Genomic DNA, 14700 nt, shown 5'->3' with positions numbered 1-14700 from the left:
TCAACATTTTACAAACATGAATTGGAACAAATACATTGAGGTAATCTCCAATACTGTTGCAAGGAAGGTGGGCTCTCTCTACTGTGCTAGAAGGTTACTATCACCTGAGAGTATCCTGCATCTCTACAAAGCCACTATTCACTCATGCATGGAATACTGTTATCACATCTGGGCTGTTGCGTTAGCCACTAGTCTTCCACTTCCAGGTAGGGTTAAGAAAAAGGGTTGCCAAGCCAATAGGTCTTGCACTGTCGGCCAAACTCCAACCTCTGTCCCATTGCCAAAACGTGGCATTCCTGTGCCTGTTTACAAGTTCTTTAATAGTAGGTGCTCGGATGAACTGAAAGCACTAGTATTCCATTGATGTAAAAAAAAAAAACGACAAACCAGAGAAGCAGCAAAATTCCAACTTTACACTGTAGACATCCCTAGATGCCGTAAAGCCTTTTTACCGCTCAAATAGCTTCTTTGCTCGAACTGCTAAACTTTGGAATTCCCGGGAAAGAATAAGGTTTTCTTCCTGAAATTCTCATGGATAGCTCTCCCCTCGAGAAGAAATTACCTCTGAAAATTCTTGGAGTTCATGTATTAGATTCATTACTCTTTCTGCTTCCCGTAAAGTCAGTTCTATCACTGTAAACACTTTCTCACACCTGAGACTATTCTCTATCTCTACAAATCTACTATCCCACCATCTATGGAGTATTATTGTTATATTTGGACTCGTGAATCTCTGTCCCATTTAAGGGTTATTGATAAGATGCAGAAATGTATCTGTAATTTGATTAGCCTCACTGTTTCTTCTCCTCTGCAAGCCTCTCTCACAGACGTGAGTCTTTTCTATAAATACTATTATGACACAAGTTTTTCAGAATTGTCTGATCTGTTACTTTATGAGGGAAGAGAGAATGCCCCTCTCCCCAAAAAATAAAAAAATAATAGAAATATGTATATATATTTATATCACACATGGCGGCACGGTTCTGAGCAAGTTCGTCCACACAATCCCAAACACCTCCGACAATTCAGCATGACACAACACAACGCGATCCCAAACAACACTGTTGAATTGATACAACACGATCTCGAACAACACCGTCAAATGTACATGACATGCCACGACACGATCACAAACTGAATGTGCATGCTCCACATCTGTTTAAACTCAGCAAATAACTTTTCGCAAAACGCCACGCCATTACCTGTGAGCAATTCGATTGGCGGCCTCTTTTCACATAATATACTCTCCAACTGCTTAATGACGCTAGCAGAATCCTGTCGGTGCAACTGCCTCCAAATGGCTAAACAGCTAGGGCCACAGTCTATCAACGTCAAGTACAACTGAATGCCAAAATGGGTTATATCCATAGCAATTCTGCTTCAAGTTTCCAGGACGCCAAACCTACCTGGCTTCCAATGCACTGTGGCTGGATCTAGGGACTGGCATTCTTTGCAATCCCCAACCACCACCCACATTTCAGTTTCAGTTATTAATGGGTTGACTAACTTCAAAGTACCGTCCTTTTTACACTGGAATTTCCACTAAATGGATGAATTGTCTGTATCTGAGACACACACAAGTTCTCGGGGTTCTGTCGCTTTACAGATCTCATTTAACCATTACGATTTTTAGAGATACTTATATTAAAACATAGGGATGAGAACCTAGAGCCTCTTGAAAACTGACATTATTTAAACTAAAAAGACGAGAGCCTAGTACCCCCCCCCCATCCCTCGAACGGTCTTAATTTTCTGTAACCGAATTGTTCTAACTTTGTGCTATTTTTCACCTATTTATTAAATTGCGCCACATTCACGGAACACCTATTAGAAAATTAAAAATGCTACACTTTAACATTAACTCTATTTTGAAAACTAAAAAATAGGGAGTGGAAAAAAACGAAAAACAAAAAAGAGGTTAGTTTTTTACAATAGACAACAAAGTGAAAAAGTAGTAAAAAAAAGTAAAATTTGCGGAGAATGCGCTATTTTACGGTTGTTGTAAAAAATGGAACGGAAATATAAATTTTGTTCTGTTTTAATCTTTTTTTTAATTGTCTCCCCAAAAAACGAAAATAATCGAAAGAATAACATTCAACAATCATACTTTATATGTATACTAGCATGGGTGCCCGGCGTTGCCCGAGTATTTGGAGATGTATGTTGAGCAAAAAATGATCGATTTTTTTTTTTAACTTTGACCCCTATTATGACTCCTCCTTAAAATTTATTGTTTTGGGCTCAAATTAAGTTATTAAGTTAGGTCCATATCCAATGAACCTATATCTAAAATTTCAAGTGTTTAAATCGAAAATTGTCAGAGTTTGGTAGATTTCTCAAACGTCAAATCGTTGAACTTGGACCCCTTAATCGCCAAATTTCTAGCCAAAAACCGATCACATCGATTTTCGCAAATCTCAGTACCCTGTATATCAAATTTCGAGTCTGTAGACTTAAAATTGACAGTTATTGCGTAGGGAAATGTACACACACAGACAGACAGACACTTTCACTTTTATAGATATATAGATATGTATAAAGAAAAGCTTGTTTTTATTTACAAAAATTAAATTTTATTAACAAAAACGAAACAATTTAATTTTTAAATGAAAGTCGATTTGGTATACCTTTTTGGCATTTTTTTTTTTTTTTTTACACAAGTCCAACTCACCGTTTACATTGGAAATATCGACTTTTAAAGGTTTTCAGGTATGCTCACAACGAATAAAAACCCCCAACCTCACCATGTTAAGAATGGCTTCTGGAATAGACACCCCTAAACCTAGTCAGCATACCCGAAAACCTATAGAAGTTGACATGTCGAATGTGAAAAATGTACTCAATTTAAAACGGAACGAAATTTAAATTTCCATTCAATTTTTACAACAACCATAAAACAAAATGTTCTCAAGTTTTACCGGCTTCAGTCTAGGATTTCTCCACTGATCGAAGTCAGAAAAGGTGAAGTACAGTATCAGAACAGATACTACACTGTGATCTGGGCCACAACAAAATAAGCTACTCTTCTACCTACCTGGATAAGTTTTCAGTGCTTTTAACTTATTTTAAAGCGTTTATTAATTTTTGTATCGCAAATAATACTGATCCTTAAAATTAAACTGACAAGATGGCGGACATAAAGCTTTAAAGTAATTGTAACATTAATTGGGTGGATTTCTCTCAGTATTTTGTTTTGTTTTCGAGTTTTGAGCGATTATTGAAACTCTAAAAATGACAGTTTCATGTCCGCCATCTTGTAGGTTTATTTTAAGCACTCGGCACTACTTGCATTTTAAACTTAAACTCTTTAAAATAAGTTCAAACACCAAAAACTTATTCAGGTACGTAGAAGAGTAACTTTGGTAACATTTATTTGGCAAATGTGTAGTTTAGCGGCGTAAATTATTTGACCGAGAAAAAATTATAAAAACTATTTTTATGTAAAACATTATTAGACCCTAAGGCTGAAATAAAGCGCGAAAAAATTTTATTCTTATTATTTTTTCAAGATTTTTTATTAGACTAAATGTACAACAATCGAGGCCGCCATATTGTTTGTAAACTTTGACCTTTCTAAGGTTTGACAGATTAACCTTTAGCGTAAAAAGGCCAAATTTTGCCCTTTTTACGCTCTTTCATGAACTATGTTTTTGGCCGCCATTTTTTTTTTTTTTTTTTTGTAATAAAAGGTCAATTTGTCAAACCTTAGAAAGGCCAAATTTTAAAAGCAATACAGCGGCTTAGTCTAATAAAAATGATCAAAAATAAAAATGATTTTTTTTCTGGTTTTATTTCAGCCTTTGGGTCTAATAATGTGTTTTATATGAAAAATAAAGTTTTTTTATAAATTTTTGTTTGTCAAATAATTTACGCCGCTAAACTACACATTTACCATTTATTTGTTATACACTATTACCACTTTTTCGGTTTGTTGTAGCGATTCGAAAAAGTGGTCAAAAAACAAATATATAACAAATGTTACCAAAGGAAAGATAGGTTACTCTTCTACCTAACAGGATAAGTTTTTAGCATTTTTACTTAATGTAAAATGTTTATTCGGATCGAAAAACAAGCAATGTCGAGTGGTACACGAGCACAAGGAAAAATAGATGCAATCTATTTGTTACGCGGCCATTTTTCTTGTGCTCATGTAATCGTCGGTCGACATTGTTTTTCGAGCCGAATAAACATTTTGTATTAAATAAAAACACTAAAAGCTTATCCAGCTAGGTAAAAGAGCAACTTATCTTACCTTTGGTAACATTTATTTGTTATATATTTGTTTTTTTGACCAGTTTTTCAAGTCGTTACGGATTGTAAAACATACCCGAAAAACATTTGAAATATGTAAATGTGTTAGAATAATCATGTTTTTGCATCGTTGAAGACAAAAAGAAATTTTACATATATAAATTTAGGAAAACTCGTCTCCGGAAAACTCGTTCCCTTATTGAATAAATTTCGATTGAAAACACATTTTTTGATCGTTCTTGAAAAAGATATTGTTTTTAAAAGAGAATACACATCTCATAATATTTAAAAAAATATTTTTTATTTATTTACGGTTGTTTTAAAAAAATTAAATTAATTTTTCTAAGTTTTCGTTTTCTACCTAGCTTTGAAAGTTTTTGGTGTTTCAACTTATTTTAAAGAGTTTATTTAGTTAAAAAAAAAACAACAACAACAACAAAAAAAGTAATGTCGAGTGTTACTTTTGAACAAAACAATGTCCGCCATAAGAGAATCACGTCTGAGGAGTCTCGATAATTGCTCAAAAATAGAAAATTAAAGAAAATACTGAGGTAGATATAGTTTTAAAACAAGCCTCCCCCCCCCTCCAAAAGAAAATAAATTTGTATATGTTTAGCGTAATGCAAATGCACATCCCATAATATTTTAAAAAATATTTTTACTTGTTTACTGTTTTAAAAAAATTAAATTGATTTTTCTAAGTTTTCGTTTTCTACCTAGCTTTGTAAGTTTTGGGGGGTTAAACTTATTTTATAGAGTTTATTTAGTTAAAATAAATAACAAGTAATATCGCACTCGATATTATTTAGTAAATAATTTTGAACAAAAAATGTCCGAAAATTAAAGAAAATACTGAGGTAGATATAGTGGCAAGACTGGAGTTTAGGTGGAAAAATAATCTCGAACCCTTTATCACATAAAAGGAACTAATTTCCCTAATCACCGGGGCGGTACGTTACTATGTCAATATTATTGACTCAATAATATATAAACAATATTGGTATTTCAGAAGTTGTTTTTGAAAACAACTTTAAAAAAAAAACAAAAAAAAAACAAACTTTTTATATTGCTTTTAATTAAAATAAAAAAAGGTTTTCGTAGGTTACAATTATGAAAAGTTCTATTCATATTTAAATGTCTTATATGTTCCGTGTTTTTTTTTTTTTTTTTACACAATGAATACCGTTTTTTAATTAAGGTACTAGTGCAGAGAGTGATCCGCGCTATTTTTTAATCGTATTTCCAAGTTTAATTAAAGTTTTATGATATGTTTTTTTATTCAATTGTAAGGTTGAAGTATAGAATATGTATAAAACACTCTCCCCTCCCCATATTAAGAATGGCTTTTTAAATATAACATTATTTACGTCCGGATCGCTCTATGCACTAGTACCTTAATGATAAACAATACATAAATAGAAATAATAAATTATCAGACTTTTTAAAGTTTAAGTTTAAACAATAGTTTTTTAATTAAAAATTGAATCGCGTGATTATTATTAAATTACGTGAGTAGTTATAAACGATACAAATTAATATTAAACACGCGTAATCTCTTGCAATTTATTATTTCTCTATTTCAAATTTAAATTTATTAATTATAAAACCTTCGGTACTTATGTATTTTTGTTACCGTGCTAAAAAAGGTGCTTGAGATATCGTTAAGATAAACGTTTTGTTTAAAATTAAAAAATGTTGTTTAAAATAAAGAAGTAAAAAATGAGAGAAAAAAGATCGTGAAACGTTTTAAAATAAATAAGTAAGAAGTTGGGCTTTTTTAAGTTGTTTTCAAAAACAACTTCTGAAATACCTATATTATTGACATAGTAACGTACCACCGGTGATTAGGGAAATTAGTTCCTTTTATGTGATAAAGGGTTCGGGATTATTTTTCCACCTAAACTCCAGTCTTGCCGATATAGTTTTAAAACGACCCCCCCCCTCCTACTCCAAAAGAAAATAAACTTGTATATTTTTAGGTAATGTACAAGATCACTGCTCGGAAAAAAAATAATCAAGCTACCAGAAGTGGATACGGTTGATTATGTAACGAAACTAAACGGAAGACACGAAAAACGAAACCATATATTTATTTAAAAAAAATACTTTAGTTTTTAAAATTTCTTGTGTTATTACGAAGCAAACAAAAAAAAGAAAACACTTTTTGTATTATCAAATAATAAAACAAATATTTTATTTAGAAAAATTTGTACTTCACGAGAAACGTGGACCCTGCATAAACGGTGCTTTTATTTAATGATTGCTCCTCCAAAGCGCAAAAGGTTTTCTTTGGTTTATTTAATCACGAAAACTTTGAAGGTACTATTTGTTGAGGCCAAATAAAAGGGGGGAGGGTAACAGCGGGTTTGTATTACTGTACACATAGATTCGAAAAAGTTGTCAAAAAATAAATATATAACAAATAACTGTTATCAAAGGCAAGATAAGTTACTTTTCTACCTAACTGGATATATCTTTCGTGTTTTTATTCAATGTAACATGTTTATTCAGCTCGAAAAACATACATTGTTTACCGATTGGAAAATTCAAAATGGCGCCCGACTCTCTCTTTAACACGGTAAGTTCGGGAAAAGGTGTTATTTATAACAAACTTACCGTGTTAAAGAGAGAGTCGGGCGCCATTTTGAGTTTTCCAATACATCGGTAAACACTGCATGTTTTTCGAGCTGAATAAACATGTTACATTGAATAAAAACAAAAAAATGTATCCAGTTTGGTAGAAAAGTAACTCATCTTGCCTTTGATAATATTTATTTCTAATATATTTGTTTTTTGACAACTTTTTCGAATCTGTGTAGTACAGTAATACAAACCCGAAAAAAAAAAAAAAAAAAAGCTATTTTACTTTATAAAAATCTAATGTTATTTTTATTGCAAAATTGTTTTATTAAAATTATAGGGTGTGTGTATTACTGTACACAGATTCGAAAAAGTGGTCAAAAAATAAAATATACAACAAAGAAATATTAACAGTAGCGGGTATGTTTTATTGTCCACAGTTCTACGAAAAAGTGGTTAAAAAAATCAAATATATAATAAATAAATGTTACCAAAGGCAAGATAAGTTACACTTCTGCCCAACTGGGTAGGTTTTTAGTGTTTTTACTCATATTTATAATGCTTAATCGGCTCGAAAAACAAGCGTTTTCAAAGGGTACGCGACCACAAGAAAAGGTGGCCACTATTTGTTACGCGGCCATTTTTTCTTGTGGTCGCGTATCCTTTGAAAACGCTTGTTTTTTTTTCGAGACGAATAAATAGTTTCCATTCAGTAAAAACACTAAAAATCTATCCAATTAGGTAGAAGAGGATATTGCCTTTGGTAACATTTATTTATCATATATTTGATTTTTTTACCACTTTTTCGAAGGACTGTGGACAGTAAAAACGTACTCGAGATGAATTTTTTATGTTTTAAATTATTTTAAAGTGTTTTATATATATATATACAAAAAATAAAAAAAACACCAGTAGATTACCTCTTTGCACGGTTGGTGACATTTATTAGTTGGGTTTTTACCAGTATTGTTTATTTTCTGTTGTTTAGGTAATCGCGACTCCCCTGTGTTTAATGTCAGCAATCTTGTTTCTAACTTAAAGAATCGACACTACTTTTGTTTAAAAGTAAATAAACGTTTAAAATATTGATAGAAATCCACCCAAGTAACTGTTCTGTTCACCGTGACATAAATTCTGTGAATTTCTATCAGTATTTTGTTTCATTTTCGAGTATTGCGCGATTATCGAGACTTTAAAGATGACAGACTCATTTTCGCCATTTTGTTCTATCTGTAACTTAGTAACTCTCTCGACTTGTTTCAAACTAAAAAAAAAAAAATAAATTAATAAAACGCTTAAAAAAGTTAAAACATTAAAAACCTTATTCAGATATGTAGAAGAATAACTTATTTGGTAACATGTTTTTTGACGATTTTTCGTTTTAACCGCAAAGCGATTGAAATTTTTTGTTTTGCTCGATTGCTGACATTTTATGGGCGATTCAATTAACTAGGTCTTACATGGTAGTAGTCAAGTCACCTATCATTTATTCTAACGTTCTAAAGATTGACATATTTTCATTGACCAAGTAAAAGATAAAAAAAAACAAAAAAAAAAACAAAAAAAAAAACAATAACGACTTCAGATTTAACTAATAAAGCAAAAAGGGGTAAAAATAACTAAATGGGTTTGTATTACTTCGAAAAAGTTGTCAAAAAACATAACAAATAAATGTTATCAAAAGCAATATAAGTTACTTTTCTACCAAACTGGATATATTTTTCGTGTTTTTATTCAATGTAACAAGTTTATTCAGCTCGAAAAACATACATTGTTTACCGATGTATTGGAAAATTCAAAATGGCGCCCGACTCTCTCTTTAACACGGTAAGATCGGGAAAAGGTGTTATAAATAATAAACTTGACAAAATACTATTAAAACCACCGAATATATGTCAACATACGGTAATATATATTGAGCGAGTTTCTAACAGTATTTTGTCTAGTTTTATATTTATAGCACCTTTTCCCAACCTTACCGTGTTAAAGAGAGAGTCGGGCGCCATTTTGAATTTTCCAATACATCGGTAAACACAGTATTTTTTCGAGTTGAATAAACGTTACATTAAATAAAAACACTGGAAACATATCCAGTTTGGTAGAAAAGTAACTTATCTTGCCTTTGATATCATTTATTTGTTATATATTTGTTTTTTGACAACTTTTTCGAATCTGTGTGTACACTGTACAGTAATACAAACTCAACTAAATAAATAAATGCACATCAAATAAATGTTACCAAAGGAAAACTAAGTTACTCTTTTACCTACCTGGATATGTTTTAACTTATTTAAATTTAAAAAGGCTTAGTTAGTTAAAAAAAAAAAAAAAAAAAAAAAAAGTTGTGTAAAACTTGTCGAGTTGAAACGAGAGAAAAAAAAAAAAAAATGGTGAATCAAGTCGAGCCTTAATAATCAGTTTTATCTTAAAAAAATAGTTATCCAGGTAGATAAAAGAGCAAGTTCGTTTGCCTTTGGTAACAATTATTTGTTGTGAATTTATTTTTTACCCCCTTATTTAACTTTAACTGCTCCAAAAAGAAAAAATAACGAAATAGAACTTTTGGGTATGTTTTACTATCCACAGAGATTCGAAAACATGTTAAAAAGAAATCAAATACATAACAAATGTTATCAAAAGCAAGATGGGTTACTCTTTTACATAGCTGGACAAGTTTTTAGTATTTTAACTTAATGTAAAATGTTTATTCGGCTAGAAAAAAGTCAACCGGCACAGTGGCACACTGTGCCACTGTGCCGGTTGACTGGCACACACAAGCACAAAGAAAAATGACCGCAACTTATTTGTAACGCGACCATTTTTTCTTGTACTCGTGTACGTACCGCTCAACATTAGTTGTTTTTTCGAGTCGAATAAACATTTTACATAAAGTAAAAACACAAAGCTTATCCAGCTAGGTAGAAGAGTAATCTATCTTCGGTAACATTTATTTCTTATATATTTGATTTTTTAGCACTTTCTCGAGTTTGTGGATTGTAAAACATACCCAAACTTTTCAAATAAGTTTAAAAAGGCAAGATAAGTTACTTTTCTACCAAACTGGATATATTTTTCGTGTTTTTACTCAATGTAACATGTTTATTCAGCTCGAAAACCATACAGTGTTTAGCGATGTATTGGAACATTCAAGATGGCGTCTTATTCTCCCTTTAACACGGTAAGTGTGGGAAAAGATGTTATAAATAAAAAACCGGATAAAATACTGTTAAAAACTCGCTCAATATATGTTACCGTGACATAGGTTGACATATATTCGGCGGGTTTTTAATAGTATTTTGTATAGTTTTTTTTATTTATAACACCTTTTTCCATACTTACGGTGTTAAAGAGGGTGTGAGACGCCATCTTGAATTTTCGAATACATCGGTAAACACTATGTTTTTCGAGCTGAATAAATGTTACATTGAATAAAAACACAAAAAAATATATCCAGTTTGGCAGAAAAGTAACTTATCTTGCCTTTGATAACATTTATTTGTCATATATTTGTTTTTTGACAACTTTTTCGAATCTATGTGTACAGTAATACAAACCCTTTATTTGTTATATATTTATTTTTTGACAACCCAAAAAATTATTATTTAGATAGGAAAAAGAGAGTAACATATTTCCTTTGGTAACATTTATTTGTTGCATTTTTTACCAATTTTTGTTAACTACTGTAAAAAATACTGAAATAATTTAAACGGGAAATATTTCTGCTATGTGTTGAAAAATATTTTTTAATGGCGAATTTCCGAATTTCTTTCGCCACATATATTCCGCTAAATAAGAATTTCCCCCATGTTCACCCCTGTTATTTTTCCTTTTAGCCTCTTGCCACAAAGTATCACCGCCAAGAGATGTTGGATCCATAAAATTACACCTATGGTTCACTCGCAAATCGTTGCATCCTTGAAGTCCGAGCCGATCTTGAGGACGCCAAGATCCTGAAATAATGGTGGTTCCTGGACGAATAAATTTCTTAATCAAGCCTACAAGAGTCGCGGAATCTCTGGAAGGCACCATAACCAAAAATCCTCCCTTAGCCGACTCTTCGTACCCTCCGAAAACCCACAGATGACTTACAATTCGTCCAATCTTGTTTCTGCTGGGAGGAGACAGACTTTCGTCTATTTCGATTGTGCACCCATCTCCGCCAATTATTTGTGGATGTGTAAGAAAATGTTCCACGCAAACATTACGAACAAACATTTTCCAATAACGTAATGTAACAGTTGAATTCATCCCGCATTCTCTTTTTATTATGTTATTAGTGTTCAATTCGTAGGCCCATAAATATATGAATAGAAGTAACTTTTTTAATTGCACGTTTGATCCGTAAAATAAACTGCCCGTTCGTATGGAACACACGACTCTGCAGGAACTAGTTGGGCACTGCCAAAAGAACCCGTCGCCTCTACTCATGCTTCTCAGGGTCATTTTTGTGTGACATACACATGTTAGTGAAGCAGCTATTAAATTGTGACTTCCCAAAAAGCTTAGTAATTTGCGCTGATCTTGCGTTAAATACAATAAATCCTCTAAGTTTAATGCTTGGAGATCCGTTGCCGTTTGGGGAGAATGAAAAATAAGAGTTTCACTTCTTATAGGCGTTACTGGAGTTGGAGAAGGTTCGGTATCAGTCATTTTGCAAATGTCGGTAGGGAAAGGAAAGAAGAAGGAAAAAAAAAAAAAGTTAACTAATTCGCACGACGTCTCTATTTATAGACGACGCGCGGACGTAGTTGTAGACATAAAACAAAACGCTCCAACAACAAAATGGCAGCATATGTGTCACTTTTCTACGCATTTACTGCGTATTAAGTATTTGTTTGTTTTAAGAAATCATTACTTAACAATTTCACATAAATCCTAACACACTCGCTTAAAATCTCTAAACCGATTATTTTCTGATTTGTTGTTTCAAATAATAGGACGCCATATCGGTTAATCGAAATCAAGGTGGTCGTCATTCAAACTTAAAAAATAATCAAAGCCATAAAATATTTTCGTCTTTTTTGTTCGTAAAATTAAAATATAATCATATATCGATAATTTGGAGAAAAATCAACTTCTGACATCTTTATATACGCCAGTTATACGCGGTCCGATTACAATAACAAACACAATTTCTTTTTCAGCACCGCCATTTTTCTCGCTTAATAGTTCATACATTAAAAAAAAAAATTCTTCCTAAAAATGTCATCGATCATCCCAAACCAATTTATCTATTTGTATATCATTCATTTTTGTTGGAGATAAAATTCATAAAAAATAATATTTTAAAAACACTTCAATTTCTATGTTGTTTTAAAGCGTCGATAGAGTAAACACGATTTTAGTCTCAGATTTTCATTATTTTTCTATCCTGAAAAATAAAACAAAAAAAAACGTTAACAGTTTATTTTCGGCTTCTTCTTTTGCATGGTACAAAATTTATGACGATAATATTCAAGTTACATCCTCTTATGAGGGGGGGGGGGTATATCTATCGTGCGTGCGCTTAGATGTACCTATTCAATTTCAGCGTTCGCCCCGAACTTCAATCTCCAAGGCCCGTCATCTCCATTCGTTCGAAATAAATATAAGTTTTAAAAATAATTTTCTTTCAAAAAAGACAAAAATTTACTTTTATTTGTGGTCAATTTTCAAGTTGCGCGTGTCTTTTTAAGTTTCGGTTTCTACTGAACGCGGCTGCTACTTTACGGTGAATGCACTGGAAAAGTCCCTTCTGATTAATGTTTACCTATTGATTTCAAATGATGTATTTTCAAATAAGTTTTCGTTATAATAACTTTTACTTTATATATCATTTTAAAGAGCGTTTTTCGCGCTATCTAACCATTTAAATTACAACCGTTTTAAAACTATTATGTCCTCTTTTCAGAACGCTGAATACAAGATGGAAAAATGCAAATTCGCATAATTTTTTATTTCAATTCAAGCTAGGCCAAAAAGCTGCTGAAGCAGCTTGCGATATCAACAAAGCGTTTAGCCCAGAAGCCACTACTGAACACACAATGGTGGTTTAAGAAATTTTGTGGCAATGGTGAGAGCCTTGAAGATGATAAGCGTATTGGTTGTTGGCCATATGTTGACAACAATGAATTAAGAGCCTTTTTTGAAGTCAATCCATGCACGACTTGCTTCTGAATTAGTCATAACATATACATGATGTATACGATGATTTCCAACCACTTGGGAAAGATTGGAAAGACAAAAAAACGATAAATGGGTGCATTGACGCATTGACCGACAACCAAAAGAAATACCGTTATGAAGTGTCATCTTCCCTTTATTTACGCAACAAGAACGGCCCGTTTCTCGACTGGGTTGTGACTTGCAATGAAATGTGGGTTCTTTACGACAACCGGTGACACTCAGCTCAGTGGTTAGATGCTGACAAAGCTCAACAGCACTTGCCGAAGCTAGAGCTGCACCAAAAGAAGGTCATGCTGACTGTTTGGTGGTCTGTGACTGGTCTCATCTAATTACATTTTTTTTTTTAATGCAGGTGAAACCATTCTGCGGGGAAGTACTGTCAACAAACGGATGAAATACATCAGAAACTTTGACAACAACACCCAACATTAGTCAACAGAAAAGGCCAAATTCTCCTCCATGGCAATGCCCAACCGCACGTTGCTAAAACGACCCTGCAGAAGTTGAACAAATTGGGCTAGGAAATTACCTCATCCACCATACTCTCCAGACCTCTCACCTACCGACTACCACTTTTTCAAGCATCTTGACAACTTTCTGCATGAGAAATGCTTAAAAAATCTAAACAATATAAAAAAAAAAACGCCTTCAGTGACTTCATCACTACCAAAAACACAAGAATTTTACCTTACTGGCATAAATACACTTGTTTTGCATTGGAAATAATGTTTATTGTGATGGTGCTTATTTCAATCAATAAATTTTTGTTTGAACCGAGATATATTCATTTGAATTTAAAAGTTAAAAACTGCAAAACCGCAAGAACTTTATTGTCAGACTGATAACTGTTTTTTTTTTGTTTTATTTTTTTTTTTTGTGTGTGTGTGTGTGTGTGTGTGAGTGAGGGAGGGAGGTATGAAGATGGTGCCATGGTGTTCTAAGTCATCCCATACACACACACAATTACACTGGTAGGAGTGCGGGCTAGGCTTTTTTAAATGGGTCAACTTAAAATGAAAATGCTTCTGCTAGTTTGAGCGATTCTTTTAGCGAGCCAGTGTGAAAAGTCTTTGTGGAGGTGAGATAAGAAATATAAAACTTAGTTGTTTGTCTATTCACTCTCTTTCTTTCATCATAATTTATAACCCTAGCCAAGCCAGGAGCCACACTACAAAACAGCTGAAACCAAGTGACAAGTGAACTAATTCACCACCACATTATGCTTGTCCCTTTTTATATTCTTTGTTTCTGCTTAGAAAACATGTAATTTTTACAAGCTGCTAACAGGCCCCTCATCAATATTGAACCCCAAACTATGTAGTTCAATTGGGTGAGGAAGTTCTCAATAAAGTATGATTTTCAAAATAATAACATCATTATTTCAGCATGTTCTGTACTATTCTGTATAAGTACCCAGAGCTTTAATAGCTAATTTTCTTTCACAACAAAAAAGTTATCATTGCGAATTGGGGCAAAACATAAATACTGATAATTTGATAAATATTGGCAAACCAGAAGAATACCCAATTCAAAGTTAGCAGCTAACAGTTTTTGATCAGATTTTGTCCCTGATATTAAACTTTCATCAGTAATATAACTTCCAATGAGATTTTCAATTTGTTAAGTTTGTTTATTTATTAAATTGTTAGGTGAAAGTACAGAATAGTAAACAAACAAAGAACCCCTTTTTCATGATAAGAATGG

General features: G+C 32.5%; 1 long non-coding RNA gene across 2 annotated transcripts; it reads left to right on the top strand.

Moving 5' to 3' along the window:
• The first annotated feature begins 7602 nt into the window (after positions 1-7602).
• On the top strand, positions 7603-14479 carry LOC145249528 (uncharacterized). Of its 2 annotated transcripts, none has more exons than XR_013863542.1 (3): positions 7603-7762; positions 10665-11057; positions 13349-14479. It is a non-coding gene; the product is annotated as an uncharacterized LOC145249528 (long non-coding RNA). The 2 variants fall into 2 exon arrangements; XR_013863543.1 differs by having other exon boundaries at positions 10665-11465.
• The last annotated feature ends 221 nt before the right edge of the window (positions 14480-14700 follow it).

This window comes from Euprymna scolopes, chromosome 28 (genome assembly GCF_053919585.1).
Source record: "Euprymna scolopes isolate OS-2025 chromosome 28, ASM5391958v1, whole genome shotgun sequence".
NCBI classification, from domain to species: Eukaryota; Metazoa; Mollusca; class Cephalopoda; order Sepiida; family Sepiolidae; genus Euprymna; species Euprymna scolopes.
The sequence above is the reverse complement of the archived record's forward strand: the minus strand, read 5'-3'. Positions and strand labels throughout refer to the sequence as shown.